This window comes from Thermobia domestica, chromosome 5 (genome assembly GCF_964235325.1).
Source record: "Thermobia domestica chromosome 5, izTheDome1.hap1.1, whole genome shotgun sequence".
In the NCBI taxonomy this organism is placed as follows: Eukaryota; Metazoa; Arthropoda; class Insecta; order Zygentoma; family Lepismatidae; genus Thermobia; species Thermobia domestica.
The window spans coordinates 176,177,945-176,195,318 of record NC_137458.1 but is presented as its reverse complement, the minus strand read 5'-3'; the positions used below and the strand labels follow the sequence as shown (position 1 = coordinate 176,195,318).

Below are 17,374 nucleotides of genomic sequence, written 5' to 3'. Positions count from 1 at the left end.
AGACGTTTACAGAAGCTAGCTACTACTCTGTGTAAGAGATCTGGAGTGATGACGGATATTTCCTCCTGAATCCTGTGTTTCAGTTCCTCCAGCGTATGCAACCGATGTCTAAACACTCTGTCCTTTAAATGACTCCACAAGAAAAAGTCATGGGCAGCCAAATCCGGGGATCTGGGAGGCCATGGAATGTCCCCAAATTTGGATATCACTTTTTCAGGAAACATGGCCCTGAGAATTGCCATCGATTGCCGTGCTGTGTGGGCTGTTGCACCATCTTATTGGACCTACACAGACCCTATATTCTTCTGACGTAGCATGTAGGAACAGGAAATTTTGCAACATGTTTATGTATCTGTTCGCCGTCACTGTAACAGGTTGCTCATGTTCATCCTCAAAAAAGTACGGCCCACTAACACCCATAGCCCCCACACCACACCACACAAGTTTTTCAGTGTGGAGTGGCTTCTCAAGGAACTCGTATGGATTCTCAGGTGCCCAATATCTGAAGTTTTGCTTGTTCACATACCCTTTTAGAAAGAAGTTCGCTTCATCAGTCATGAGAATCGAATCACGAATTTTATGGTTCTGGTTAATTAATTCCTATATGGCTTGGCAACAGTGCACTCGCATTCTTTTATCTGACTGATAATTCCTGCACCACTCTCATTTTGTATGGGTGAAACTTCAAATCATTTCGCAACATTCGATCAACACTGCTCCGAGGAAGATCCAATGTAAGGGAATGTCGTCGTGCTGAACATTTTGGACTGGAAAGAATTGCCTCCTGTATACGTGCGATGTTTTTAGGTGTACGAACTGTTTTCTTACATGTGTGTATTTTGTCACCCACATTACCACTAGTGCGCCACTGTGACACCCACCTGCGTATGGTTTTCCCTGATGAAACATTTCCTCGTCACCGAACTCATATCTGAATGCTCGTTGTACGAGAACAATGGATTCTTGCTTTATAAATTGTTCCACACAAAACACGCGCTGCTTTACCGGCCAACACTCCATTGTCAACTGAATCCAAGACCACTTGCTAATGGCTGACAGGCACTTCACTCTCCCCTCTCCCATTTCTCGGCAGTGTTGCCAACTCACAACTTAAGTAACCGAAATTGGACCACCCTGTATATTACATAGACCTTATCGTTTCCATGCGAGTAATAAGTACTTCAGCTAGTAAGAAATAAGTTCAAACGATAGCTTGAGTAAGATTAGTTTATTTTGATGCAATATAACAAACATTTTTTTTAGACTTTCTAGTCATGGTAGTATTAGACTATGCATATGCAAAATGGCCTCAAGAGACCAGTTCTTCAGAACCTCAGGCAAAACTTAGGAAAAGTGGTTTATCACACTCCTATCTGAGCGGGATGCACTGGGACAGTATTTGCTATAGAAAGTGGTCTTCACATGCATTATATGTAATTACAGTTTAATTTATCTTAGCTCCAAGAAGCGCATTGGTTTACTCCAGGGACTTTGCTTCCTGGAAGTATGTGTTGAAGAATCACTGACTCTGTTTGCTCCATCTTGCCAATAGTTGAGGAGGATATCCAATCTAGGTCAAGTACACAGCAAAAATTGTAGGTATATCTTTTGCCCAGGTCCAGCCGGTACATAATTATAGTAATATTATATAAGAAAATAAAGTTTTTTTTTTTTTTTTTTTAAATTGAGAAACGATTGCAAAACATTAAATGTTAACATTATTTCACAGCACTAACACTATGTTCTTCTTGAGTCAGTTGAATTCTCATATTCTTTGAATATTTTATATTTTATATTTGTCGTCATATTTCCTCAGTTAGCTAGTCTTAATTTGTTCTTTCATATAACTAACTAATCCTAAGGCCTATGGAACCTGGAGATTCAATGCCGGTTCACAAAAGTTCTCAATTGACTTCAGTTCTTAGTCAGCTGGATCCAGTTTCTACTTTGTATTCGTATTTCTGTGAGCTCGATCTTTATACTGTCCTTCCATCTGCGCATAGGTCTTCCTAATGGGCGTTTTCCGATTGGAGTCCTTTTATATAATGCAATCCAAAATTTATACCTAAATAAATTAATTTAAGCTATACACAAAAGTCTCATTTAAATACTATACTTTCATCTATTAATATATTCTTGGGTAAAGTAAAAATTCTTCAAGTTTCAGAAACAGATAATATAAGCATATAATAAAATGAAACTAAAAAGCGAAATTACTATTTGCTTCAATGCATAATTTTATGAACTTCCTAGGATGCCGAGTCTACACAATCGGAAAGAAGTTATAAAAGATTATTAAAAAGTATTTCACAGTCTTCGTGTTCCGCTCTAATGCACGCGCCATGTGTTGTTTGATTACTGCAATTGTTATCAAGAGGATGACACAAATGCGTTATTAGAAGAGTCATCGTTCTTGTTGCACAATTAATATGTTTATGAGCAGTATAATAGTGTGTAATGTTTCCCAGACCTCTATTTTCCTTCTCACAGACAAAACCAACTTTACACGAAACGATATATAAGAGTTCAAACAGAGTTTCTCATTCCATTTAAGATCCAATACATCTAACTACAATTCTTTGAAGGTAAGTGAACTGAGGCTTGCTTCTGGTGCAGATTAAACCTTGGTTCTCCTATTACTATATGAACCATTATTTTAGGATTAAACAATACTTGCACAACCTCTTGACCTAATGAATACGATTTGAACGAAACAAATAATAATTTAGCATAGTCGAAAGAGTGTCGTTTGTAAGCGTTGAAATTATATTCTTGAACTTTATATTACATACAATTATTCAAACTTTCCAAAAGGGCATTTATTCCTTACTGATCAATTACGGTTTAATGACCACTAGTGATGAGCGCAAGAGTCTTGGTCTTGCAGTTTTTGCAAGACTCTTGCATACAAGACCGAGACCAACACCAACACCAACACCAGGAATCCCGATGCAAGACCAAGACCAAGACCAAGACTCTTGAGCAAAAGTCTTACAAAAGTACCGGCACTACTTGAATTCTTTTATAGAATGTAAAAAAGGAGATGAATTTCTTGGCTTCAGTAAAAATGCTGTTGAAGTTGATGTGTTCCCTGTAGTTTATGCAATCCGTATGAGTCGATCTGCCCCTGTAGCATATAGTTATATTATGTCGTTTTCTAAATTGGTTGTTCGCGTTTTCAGTAGATATTGCTCGTTTTCAAGCCATACAGGTGTCAACTTGCGCCATGTGAGCTTTTTTGGAGGACAAACACTGTGTACGTGGATTTTCTCGGCGTTTTTCCGTTTCATCCTCCTACTTTCTTCATTCTACCATTTCAGTCATTTCTCATTATATCCGCCTCCCTTAGCGTTGGTGTATAATCGTGGTACGTTAAACTAGATACTTCATTTCATTTCAAAGCATATTAGTGGTGTTCAAAACTGAAGAGAAATGTAGTAATGAACATCGGTAATACCGTACACCATAGAAGTCGACTACATGGGTATGGCCTTGGCTCCGAGACTCAAGCATTCGTTGGAAATGCTTAATGTGTGCTCATAAAATTAATATCAAAATAACATTTTCATGACATTGACAAAAACTTAGTGCATGTGATCGCAAGTTTGTTTACATGGGACGACGCTTATACATTGAATAATTGTTTATTAATATAACGTTTAGCCCCCTTAGGTATACGGCACATCGAGGATTGAACGATATAACCAGACTTGCAACCAGAGGGGGCTAGGGGAGACCTGGCCCCCTAAACTTTTCGTCACCCCTCCAGACATCAGTACAAAAATCACAATTAAGATATTTTTAAGGAAATTTTTAATGACTTGCCCCCCACCCCTTAACATATTCATGATCCCCTCAAATCTCTGTGGCTGGTTTCGGGCCTTGATATAACATTATACTATCTATATTATAAAATTGAAAGTGATTATTTTTGTGACTCCTTATCTCTTGAACCACGGATCTCGATCAAATTTTCAACATAGATGAGGTTTGGGCCTGGCACTGTTTTCATCATTTCACTTTGACGGTAAAACTTAGGGGAGGGGATAACTGGGAGTTATAAAATAATAAATAAAACCTAATAACTCTTGAACCAAACGACCAATCTCGATCAAATTTTAACATAGATAAGGTTCAAGCCTGGAATGTTATCTGCCAGTTCACTTTGACGGAATAACGTAGGGGAGAAGGAGGAGGGGTAGATGTACAAAAATCAATATAAATAAAAATAAAAGTGACTAAATTTGTAAATTAATAAATCTTGAACCGATCTCAATCAAATTTTTGACATGTATGAGGTTCGGTCCGGAAAGTTTTTTTTTTTTTTTTTTTTTTGAGTTTGTTTCAGTTTGATGGTAGAACCTAGGGTTGGAGGAGGGGAAGAGGAGGTATATATAAAATAAATAAAACTTAATAGCTTTTGAAACACCAGATCGATCTTGATCAAATTCCTGGAGCGATTTTTATCATTTTACTTTGACGGTGCAACGTAGGGGAGGGAAAGGAGGGAGATATACGTAAATATATATATATATATATATATATATATATATATATATATATATAAGTGACTGTCTTTGTGACTTCATCACTCTTGAACCAGCTGATCGATCTCAATCAAATTTTCAACATAGATGAGGTTCGGACTTGGTGTGGTTTTTATCAAATCACTTTGACGGTAGAACTTAGGGAGGGGGAGGGGATGGAAAGTGTACAAAAATAAATAAAATTTAATAGCTCTTGAACCATCCGACCGAACTCGATCTCATTTTCAACACAGATGAGAATCGGACCTGAGATGGTTTCTGTCATATCACTTTGACGGTGCAGTTTAGGAGAAGAGAAGGGGAAATATATTTTAAAATGATCGAAAATGACCGATATTAAAATGGAATCTACAGTTTTGTGGGTCCCTGAGATAAACAGTGACATTTCTGATGATGTTTAAATATAAATTCAGCCCCGAAGCTTGGCGGAGGGAAGGGAAGAGATATAAAAATGATCGAAAATGACACATAATAATGATCTATTAGTGTCAAATCCACAGTTTTCGGCGTCGCTAAGGTGAAGAGTGATACTTCCGATCCCGTTTAAATGCAAATTCAGCACCTCAACTTGAAAGAAGAACGAGATATATAAAAATTATCGAAAATGACCATTATCAATGTCGAATTCATGATTTTCAAAATCATTGAGATGAACAATGACACTTCCAATGCCGCGTCTTGCAACATAGGGGTGGAGGAGATTGAAAATGAGTTTATTGAAAATGACCGATATCAAAGAGCGCTTTACTAATAGTAAAAAGTGACTGACTAACGAAATATATTTATTATTATTATTATTATTATTATTATTATTATTATTATTATTATTATTATTATTATTATTATTATTATTATTATTATTATTATTATTATTAGTTTAACCCAACGAAATGGGTAATTGATGCTAGTAATCCATCACAAGTAAGACTTCAAATAACTTGGAGTTTGCTGGCGTTATTTTGTATTTCTAATACAGGTCAAAAGTATTGATATAAATTGAGTTTACACAAAGGACATAGACATTTGAGTCGTTTTCAGTTTTCACTCAAATTATTCTAAAATATTGAGTGGTTTGATAATAATTATTATTATTTTAATTTTCTCTCTCTTTTTTGGTCAATATTGCTAAACATATGATGATCATCATAATAGCTATTCTGCCATTATTGAATGTTGGACAATCACCGTGCTCGTGGTTTTTCTCGGGGTTCTCCCGTTTCCTTCCACTTTCTTCATTCCACCGTTTCACTCATCTCTCATCATCACCGTCTCCTTTAGCCTAACCGGCATAAGCATGGGACGTAAAACTTAAAGATTTCATTTCATTTTTTCTGCCATTATTGACAGGTTACTTGCTGCAACTGAGAAGGTTCGACGGTCCTCAGCTAGTCTCCTCGTCTTGACGTAGCAATTTTCTGTGTTAATAACTTCCTTTAACTAATCTCCTTCGCTCTCTCCCCCCCTTTCCTCCCACAATATCCTCTAGCACGTCCCTCATAATACAGTTCCTCCTCAGCCAATATTCTAATAAGTTCCGTTTCCTCCTCAGCTAATATCCTAACCAGTTCCTCTACCTCCTTTTAACAATATCTAAAATTCTTCTTCTTTTTCCCTACTGCCAAAATTTCTAACACCTCATTCGTTTTCCGTTCAACACAGCTAATTCTCTCCTTTTTTCTCCATGCCCATGTTTCGAAAGCCTACAATTTTTTCATCGCTTTTGCGTAATGTCAATGTTTCTGCTTCATAGAGTACATATTAGAATCAGTAAAACGAAATCTCAATATTTAATTGGAAGTTTGTTTAATACAACGATTAGCTAATCGTGGTTGAAAAGAAAGATCTAATGCCTTCAGAGTGTAAAAATGACTTTGCAATTTATGGTATTTCAATAATCTGTGCCGTCTTGATTTTCTTTCATGCGTCTCAGGGATAGCCTCTCCAGTTTGTGAACTAGTGGAGTGTTGGATCTGTTAAAAATATATGGAAAGATTACGAAACGTTGTGATTTATGCATATCTTATAAGTAGTGAAGCGTGAGCACCAATTAAAAAAATAAAGGTCATTACCTATGTTGTACACTATCATCATACTTACACGAAGTTAAACTATATTACATTTAGAAACATACATTGTATTTCCATTACTACTGGCGCATTGTAGAGTTTATTATCCCTTATATCTATAGTAAAATTTACCTATAAAAATCTTGAGATTTCTTAAATGCAAGACTTGCAAGACTCTTGCATGCAAGACTAAGACCAAGACCAAGACTGGGTGTGCAAGACCAAGACCAAGGGTTCCAGTGCAAGACCAAGACCAAGACCAAGACCAAGACCACCCCGGTCTTGGTCTTGGTCTTGCATGCAAGAGTCTTGCAATTCTCATCATTAATGACCACGTCAACAACTAGCCTATCTGTCCCCGTTACGATTTATTCCTTATTCATATGGGATATTTGCACGATTTTTCATGTTGACTATTATTATTGAAAACGTATTGACTTGCACTATGGCCCGACTGAAAGATTATAGTAGGATGATATGTGCTTACACGACGACCTCTTATCGTTATTTCTGGCTCTCTAAATAAGATTTAACCAGTGGCGAAGCCAAGCGGGGCCCTGGGGGGCAGGCCTCCTTGCTCAAAATCTTGCCTTCCCTAGCGGCCCCCCCACACAGAGTGATACTGCTATAGGTGGACAAACGGTGAGTTGATAGTGACCGCAAGTGAAACTACTACCGAAACACATCTCGACAACAAAGTTACAACTACAGAATAACGTATGTTGCAATAGTCTGCGTTCCGAGCAAAAATCTTCAGGCTCCTTTTTGTTTATAGTACAGCAAGATCTAATTTGTCGAAATCTGTAAGGTGCATGCATTGACCTCAGCATCTGAATGTTCCATTTAACCTCTGTTCTTTATCTGGTTGTCTTCTTTGTTTTCGACAAAGAACAAAAAAAATCAGTCTGCATTCTCATTCGCTTCAATGTTGAAAGCCATACTAAAATAAGAGGTGCTTACTTACAAATAGCATGCACTGCAGTAAAACTTTACACTCGTGTTGGACGAAAGAAGTCTTCGTACACTAAGTAATTAATTTCCATCGATTATGGCGACATAGAACAAATTCATACCATCCATTAAATAATTTGATATTAGTGTTGCCACGAGACGAGACGAGACGAGACTTCAGGCTGTCTCGTCTCGTCTCGTGCAAAGTATGTCTCGTCTCGTGTCTCGTCTCGAAAAAGTGCTCGTCCCGTCTCGTGTCTCGTCTCTAGAGGTGTGGTCCCGTCTCGTCTCGTCTCGTTTGTCTTGTCTCGTAAAAAAATATAGCAGCATACCATGGGAACGAAAGTAAAATGTAGCAGGCTGCACAAGGCTAATCAAGATACAACTAAGTTACAAGTATTATCCAGAACACACAAGACAAGAAATGTCACGGTAGCTACACCGTGAAGCCTTCACCTCTAGTGTATGTGGTAGTCGGTTCGATCTCGGGTAGTGACATGTGAGCATTGTGATGGACAAACATTGAATGTGTGTGGGGACCGCAGTGACTCAGTGGTAGAGCGTTCACCTCTGGTGCTTGGGGTCTCGGGTTCGATCCCAGCCCCGACAATTGAACTTTGTGGTGGACAAACACCGTGTTCGTGGATTTTTCTTTGGGTTCTCCCGTTTCCTCCCACTGTTTTCATTCCACCATTTCATTCATTACTCATCATCACTGTCTCCTTTAGCCTAACCAGCATAACCGTGGGATGTAAAACTCAAAGATTTCATTTCATTTCATTTCATTTTTCGAATGTGTGTGTTTTCTCGAAGTTGTCTAGTATCCTACCACTTTCTTCATTCCACTAATTTTCCCATCATCATCCATTCGGCCAAAGTTGCCTAAAGATCTTAAAAATAAATTCAAATAAGCTCACAAGGCAAGGACAAATAGTTTACAATATAATATATCTCTGCTGTTAGTTGTCTGAGGCTTCTCGACCCTGGCTTTTTTTTAACATTCTGAAACTTTGAAATTTGTTTCACCAGTTTCAATACACGAATATACAGCAAATTGCTCATAGGTACGTCGAAGATGAAGACACTAATGTCAAATAATGTTTACACGACAAGCAAAGTTCGATGTAAAGGTGTCACCATCCCCGACACTATCGTATACTATCAGCCCACTTGCTTTATAGTATATATATATATATATATATATATATATATATATATATAGAGAGAGAGAGAGAGAGAGAGATGGAAAGATATATAGATGAATAGAGAGTTAGTTATGTGTGTATACTTTGATTTCATATATTCCAGCCTTTAGGTTTCACAGTGTTAACCCATAAGAATCCAAAAACTACTTCCCATTTTAGCATGTTTAGATTTGTTGCAATTATTTTTTTTTTAGAAAAAGCTCGGAACCAAATAATTTTATTGAGTAATGGAAAGTATTGGATTGAAATTTTATATGTTACTGCACAGTAAGCTCTACTTAAAGTGCCATAGTAATGGGAGCTGAACGACACATCGGACAAAAGAATGCTTGGGGCCAGTCTTCACCTCCATGGTTCAAATCTGTTCCCATAACCGCGGGGTGCGTGCTACTATATGGTGGTTGCCCCGTTTGTGTAACAAACTCATGACAGTACACCCAGATTAGCTAGTGACTTAAAAAAAGTTGATTTTTGGTTGGTCATTTTGGATTAAAGTTTCTTATATTGTCGTGATCTATTCGCAATCATACAACGTACATCTTCATACCAAGCCGAGCGGTCTGCGGCGATAGACCATGGCTTCAAGGCCCCGGGTTGAGTCCTGGAAGGGTCATGTGTATGGATTTTAACAACATTTGTTTTTTCGTATTGTGTCATGGGGGGAAATCGTACGGGATAAAAGGATTTCAGTCTGAAAAAATTGGAGAGAATATCCTCCCCAAGATACTTTCATGGGAGTAAGGAATTAGTAAAATATAGGATATACATTTTATAGCAGATTTAAAAATATGGTTTGGGTATCCTATTTCTTTTCTGTTAATTATGTTCTCCAATGTTCGAATTTTGATCATTCTCATGATATTTTCTGCTTTCAACGGAGTTCCATGAATATTATACCAAATGTTCTTTAAACTTATCAAGTTCGAGAGGTTTTATATGCCTGTAAGAAACAATTTCTGAAGATAATGCAGATCCTAATGAATATTATTCACTAGGAAAGGGAAGCATTCCCCTACTCTCAACATGGAAGAAGAGGGCAATTTCGCACTCTGGTCAGATCAAACATTTCCGCGTAACAAAACGAAGGCCCCCCTGTAAAACATCTTCACCCAAAGTGTTATTGTTAGTATCATAAATTTGCTGAAAGCAAACAATTTGAAGGCTTTCGATAATATCTTTGCTTTCTTTGTCCTTCGCCCGCCTTCCAAACGAAGAGGTGAATTTTACAACATGACTGCTGTATAATAAGCGAGCGATTGGTAAAATGGTAAAAGTAGGTTTTTATGTGTATGTGTGTGTGTGTGAGAGAGAGAGAGAGAGAGAAGACAAAATGTTAGTTGCAAGATGACATACTTCAATTGCCGTTTTCGGTTCATATAGCAAAAAGAATACCGCCACCAGATAATAAAGACAAGAGTAGTCTGTTCTGTTCTCTTCCGCCATCTCAGCCAGAACTTTCAACTACAGCCTGTAATGAGTGTAGATCTTACCCAGTTTTCAAATTGAATAGATGGTGGTGGTAGTTCGGTTTCTTGACCTTGTAAAAATCTTCCCTGTCTTTGATTTTGTTTGTCATTTCAGCCAGAAATAAAAAAATGAGAATTCCTCAGTTTACAGCAAGGGAAATTGGGGACAAGACATTAAGGATGATATTCCTGGAAGCTCATGTATCACAATTGTTTCATTCAATAGACAGAGGATACTTTTCTATGAAGATTTTTCAACATGTTTTCTCACAAAGGGGATTTTCCTTTTGTAATCTATATGACCACTGGCAATTTCAATCCTGGCCATTCCCGCCAGCGTTTTCATTTTCGAGACACGAGACGAGACGCGACATTTCACGAGACGTCCCGTCTCGTCTCGTTTTCGAGACGGGACAAGTAGTTTGTCTCGTCTCGTGTCTCGTCTAAAAGGGTTTTGTCCCGTCTCGTGGCAACACTATTTGATATTATTATTATTGATATCAAGTAATATCGAGAGGTCTTGTTTAATATACAGTAAAAGAAGAGAGCAGAAATTTTTATTATTTCTGTCGTTCTCTCTGCTGTTCGTATCCCAATAGTTCGAGAAAATTAAGATACTGAATACTACAAACAAATACTATTTGCTACTGATACTGGTCCTCTTTCTCGACTACTTCTGTTCTTGTCTCTAGTACGTCAAATTTCCTAACGCTCTTGGCCGTGGCAACTAAGTAGAAACCTTCTACTGCGATGTTAATAAGCGATACTAGCGATCTCCAAGGAAAACAGAGTCAGCGCTTGGTGGACCTATTCTACTAACTAAAGCCTGAGGAAATGAGGCTAACAAAAATCAGTGCTTTTTTTATAAATAAATCTTTCAGAAGTATTTTCTTTTAAACTATTTTAACTGTAGCTTAATCCCAAATCTGCTACTACTAGAGAAATTCCGAAATTTATCACAGAGCAAGTGCTACAATCTCCTGATTACTAACTATCAGGTAAGATACCGAGATGATACAACTTGGTCGCTGCAGTAATGCTGTTTTGTGCAAAAGTGTAGTTACTCCCATGACCAGGTTGTATCATCCTGTTATCTGATGTTTGTGGGACTGGTCTACAGATATTCCATTCTGTAAGTTCAGGCAGTGGATTTATATTAACTCTGCGTCAAAATATGCATTTCTGAGAAAATTAAGCATTAAGCATTTCTGAGATAATTACATTGTAGGAATTATTCAGAACAGTAAATCAGTGGTGACATGGATTTTCGACAGGATATACTAATTAATGTCCCTCCTTCAGATCTAATCTCAAAACTTACAATATTAATTTAGCATCGACTACAGGATAGTAGCGTTATTTCAACTACATTTTATTTTATTCTAAGGCTTTGAAACATCAGAGACTCAGAGGATAGAAGTAAGGGAAATTAGCCAATAGAGCAACCGAGGAAGAATCTTGGTAATCACCTCAGTTGAAATATTGATCCACAAGGGATCAATCACACCATCTTCTGAATCTTAAGCTGATGTTCTACCGCTGAGCTTTGGCCATTCGGTGTGGGTGTGAAGTGTTTGTGTATTTGAATTCACGACAAATTCTAAAAAGTAGTGAAGGTAAACAAACGAAAGAAAGAAAAGGGCTACGTATACGTCTTTTGCTGTAAGGAGTCCCGATTGAAATGTCTGTTCTAACACTGTTTGATATTAGGGAAAGAAAAACATATTTCCTCTTTTTGCTTCAAAGAATGCTCACTTCATCATTTTAATAACGTAAAGGCACATTCATTACTCAGTTTTAGAGCTCAAGGGTAAAAGTAACCAAAAGTAACTGAACTACGGCCAGATCAAAACAAGATCCTGGAACCGGGGCAGTTGCTCGGGCGCCAGCAAACTAATATGTGTGTTTATTGGTGTAGATGTCGATGAAAAGGGTACTAATCGCAAAATTTGCTCTGGGCACCAAATGTCTAGTTTCGTCGCAGATTAGGCTACCATTTTTTAGAGCGTGAAATCGGGACATCTTTTTTGAAATATTAAGAATACATGATAATTATTGGCAGTTTACTTTAAAGTGAAACTTAAGCTTCAAGAACAAGGCTTATAAATTAAAGTGGGCTGGAACGGCAAATCACTGTCCTGTTAGAATTCAGCTCCTGTTTCTGTGCGACATTTGTCTCGTAAGCACTTTTGTTCTCGTACATCACATTTACTTTATTATTATTATTATTATTATTATTATTATTATTATTATTATTATTATTATTATTATTAATAATAATAATAATAATAATAATAATAATAATAATAATAATAATAATAATAATAATAATAATAATAATACAGTTTATCTACCAAACAACTATTTATATTATTATGCGGTATTAAACCAAATCTGGAACTTGTGATATTTATTTACTTCCATCATTCTATCCGGGAAATAAATGTGATCTATACGAGAGGGAATGTTTTCGGGTAAAATTTAACATGACTGCTGATATGCTGTAACTTTGAGCTTCGCCTTATTTTAAGTAGATGCAGACATGTCGAAAGGTTCGATTCTTGTAGATTCACTGACATCTTTTTTGAAATATTAAGAATACATGATAATTATTGGCAGTTTACTTTAAAGTGAAACTTAAGCTTCAAGAACAAGGCTTATAAATTAAAGTGGGCTGGAACGGCAAATCACTGTCCTGTTAGAATTCAGCTCCTGTTTCTGTGCGACATTTGTCTCGTAAGCACTTTTGTTCTCGTACATCACATTTACTTTATTATTATTATTATTATTATTATTATTATTATTATTATTAATAATAATAATAATAATAATAATAATAATAATAATAATAATACAGTTTATCTACCAAACAACTATTTATATTATTATGCGGTATTAAACCAAATCTGGAACTTGTGATATTTATTTACTTCCATCATTCTATCCGGGAAATAAATGTGATCTATACGAGAGGGAATGTTTTCGGGTAAAATTTAACATGACTGCTGATATGCTGTAACTTTGAGCTTCGCCTTATTTTAAGTAGATGCAGACATGTCGAAAGGTTCGATTCTTGTAGATTCACTAGTTCAAACGCTGTCGAAAATGTGGTCTGGAGAATATGACTCTCAACGAACAACATTCAAACAAATTTATCAAGAATATTTGTGGATATGGAAAGAAAATGGTCCTGAAATTCCAGAGCCGGAAACAGATAAAATATAGGGATTTCTCGTTGAAATGAACTAGACATTTGCCATGGAAATATCACAAATTCATTTTGGATGAATCTCTTCCTTCATCGGAGGCAGAAAACGAATTTTCCAAAGATAATATACTAAGAGACATTTTTCTTCCTACTATTGATAAAGCAATCACTAAAACGGTAAAACGCTTTGGACCATGTAACAAAATCATTAGATCAATCACCACTCTACATCCAAAAGGTGAAAACTTTCTAAATTACATTGTGGAGCATATGGCCCAGTATTATGAAAGTGATCTGAAAATATTCAAATGTAAACTCAAAATCCTCACAAACACAATTAAGTTGTATAAAGACGAGACAAAACCAAAGTTGATTCCTTGGTGAATTCCGTTGATCTTTGCGTCTACAAAAACGCATTCCTAGTAACCAACAAGCTAGATATAATCTCTGTGATTATATCAGTTTCTAGTGCTACATGTGAAAGGTCATTCTCATGTTTGAAAAGATTAAAGACATACAGGCAATTCAATGACTGATGATAGGTTGAAAAACTTAATTAAGATTACTTTATATTGAAGAAAATTGCTAAATCGTTAGATCTTGAAGAAGTTGTTGATAAGTTTGCTGCTGCTCACAAGAATAGAAAGATCCTCTTTTAAGTGGAGGCATGAACCTCTAAGTTTTTTCTTGACCTGTAAAAGTGTATTTCTCTGCTTCCACTTAAATCAACCAGCCACACATATTTTAAATGCAGCGATTAAATTACTACTTACTTGAAAAAATTCACCTTGAAAACACACACACACAATTTTTCATTCATTGGAGATGGTCCCCTCAAAATTTTCTTAGGCCCTTCATTGGCCCCTCTGAAAAAATCTAGTTACGCTACTGGATTTAACTATGTATCAATTTGAAGAGTTCTCCATGGATTCACAATGCTACTCAACATAGAAACCAATGTGTTCCGAAAGGCAATCGAATCAGGTACCACTCAGAAGAAAAAATCATACGAAAAACGTTCATATGGACAGAAATACTTTACACTATAAAGGTAGAGGTAAAAGCACCTTTCCGTTACTAACAGACCTAGGTAAAACATGGATAATGTGGATGTGAGACTTCAATTAAAAAAAATCGGAATGTACGAGAGATAGTGTAATCAGCACCCTACTTCGATTGCTTTTACTCCCTCCCCCAGGTGTTCCGAGATACATGTTTTACAGAGATTAGATGGACCCCTTTGGAACAAGAGTAAAACGGAAAATAAATTTCGCATCCGCACAGAATTCAACCCAGTTGTCTTGTTTACAAGCAGACATTTTAACGACTAAGATATCTCGGTTCTATTCTGTCCTAAACTACAATCAAAAATAGAATAACAAATTTAAAGTTATAATTAAAGATTCATATAAATTTATAACATTTTGGTTGCGTACATACTTCCACAAATTCAACTGTTAAATCTATTATTGCGAAGCTTAACTACTTTACTGCAATTTCACTAATTACACTCTAATAGTTGCTGCCAATAACCTAGCTATATTTTCCACCAGTCTCCAATCCATGTGCAGACAATAATTGCATCGGATCTCGAACATTCATAACAAAAAAACATAGTTCCCACGTTGTATAGATCATGCATTTATTCTCAACATTCAACTATTTTGTACAATATCTGTTATACATCTTCTTAATATAGCCAAAACTCATTCCAGTAATCTCTAGGCAAGACAAAAAAAATTATTTTCCTATAAAACACAAGTTCCATGAAAACAAAACCGTCCCACTTCCAATTCAAGGATGTTATAAATAGAGGATCTGCCCATATGTATCTTCATCCTATTAAATCGATGAAGCCAAAAAACAACCGAGCATAGACACGTCTGATTGGCTACTCTCGTTTCCGCCATCGTCTGATTGGCTACTTTCGTTTCCGCCATGATTGTTGGCTCAAAACATTGCGATCCTATTGGGCAGAGTAGGGGTGGTGAAACTGTGACGTATGGCTTCAAGATTTTGTTGTAAGGGCAGATCCTCTATTTTATAAGATCCTTGTTCCAATTCCACTATACTGTCTTCCTTCTTCTTCCTTTTACTGTTCTACATTCGTTCTTCTCAGAACGCTACATCAACTTTAAATGTAAATGAAAATTCAATACTCCTAATATTACTAAGGAAACGCTTCTTGTTGATCTTAATTTGTAATTCGAGCAATGTTCCTTCTCTTCCCCCTACACCCGTTGACTTTTTGCATGTGTTTTATTCTATGCATTTGAAGTGCGTCGATCTTTATTTAGGTAAATGTACTTGACTTGTTTTCAAATATTTTTTTTTTGTTCCTAAAGCTTTCATGATTACTACTTGCAAAAACTAATTTCCAAAGTTTGTTGGTCCCTTAACTTAAGTGGATCCAGCCTAATCTACTTCTAAAAGAATAGTAAGTTTGGCAGTTGGGAAATGATATAGATAGTAAAATCGAAAGCGTAATATGCATTTAAAACGATATTTATGTTCCTCGGCGGGAATTCACGTGGTTTGGATCCCAGTTAAGCGGCTCACAATTCATATAGCCTTGCTTTTGAAAGGGACGCTAAATTAAAATGAAGACTTTGGGGCAAAAACCCGTCAAGTCCAAAAAGTAAAAGTGTAAAGAAGATAGCTTCACAAGGATTTCTCGTGGTCGATTTTCTTCAAACTTGGCACATATATACTAGATCGAAAATAACACATATTTTTTTGTTCTTTCGGAAAATAGGTTAAAGGGGTCAAAGGGCGCCTTTTCAGAAAAGGGTCGCCTTGACTAAAAGGGAAACATTAAAGAAGTGAAACTCTGCCGATGCAAAGATGACTTCAAAGTAGGAAATTTGGGTTTTGACATTTTTGCGAGAAAAGAGTTTCAGGGGGTAATTGCTCCCTTCGAAATGACAAAGGACCCCACACAATCCTTACGGAAATTAAATTTCGGTGGAATTGCTTGAAATCGTGATATGTTGTAGATATTGTGTACCTGAGAAGAAGTCTCAATGGACACAACCAAAAATCACTAACCGTTTGGCCACTACAGGGCCACTTTTTAATAACAGCCGAAGATAACGATATTATGGATTTCAATGAAAACGACTGAAACTGTGATATGTTGTAGATATTATGATCCTGAGGAAAAAGTTTCAATAGGCACAGCCACCAATCACTGACCGTTTGGCCGCTACAGGGCCACATTTTTTAAAAAGAGCAGATGGTAACTGTATTCTGGATTTAGGAAAAAATAAATGAAACCGTGATATGTTGTAGATATCGTGATCTTGAGAAAAAGTCTCACTTTGTATAACTCCATCACTGACCGTTGGCCACTATTGGCCCACTGTTTTACAGGACGCATAGGGATTCCAAGAAAATTGTAGACCTTTACGTTGGCGGCACTAGTACCCCTTCTAATTGCCACAGGGACATGAACTATACCTTGTTGTAAAGGTTATGGAACGCAGATTCCAACGAGTTAACTTTTGTGCCCCTCGTACCAAACCCGTAGAAGAAGAAGAACACAATTTTTTGTAAAAATGAGATTTTTTTGTTTTTGGAAATTTGTCAGAAGAAGGCAATACTGTTACTTGTCGTACGTAGGAAAAAATATTTTCACGTGTACGCCAGACATTGGGTACAATCATGTAGAAAAGTGAAGTGTGAAAGTTCAATACCAAGTGAGACAAAATTCCGAATGTGTTTCCTACGAGAATCACCCTGTACATATTTTTCGAAATATTTTGGTCTACCCTGACGCCCCTAATCGTCACAGAGATATAAGCCGTACCTGGTTGCAAGCCTTATGAGGCACAGATTCCAGCGAGGTTTCTTTGTGCTCCCAGTGCCCAACCTGTTAAAGAAGAAGAAGAAGAAATTCAAAATCATTGGAAAAACATACATTTTTCGACGG

The 17,374-nt window shown here is 36.6% G+C and overlaps 1 protein-coding gene across 1 annotated transcript in view; it reads left to right on the top strand.

The window, feature by feature from the left end:
* Positions 1-2,489: 2,489 nt before the first annotated feature.
* LOC145684736 (venom allergen 3-like) overlaps positions 2,490-17,374 on the top strand; it is a 354,554-nt gene continuing 339,669 nt past the window's right edge. The window contains exon 1 of the mRNA XM_081757113.1: positions 2,490-2,585. The gene's annotated coding sequence lies outside the window, so the exon portion shown is untranslated. The remainder of the gene's footprint in view (positions 2,586-17,374) is intronic.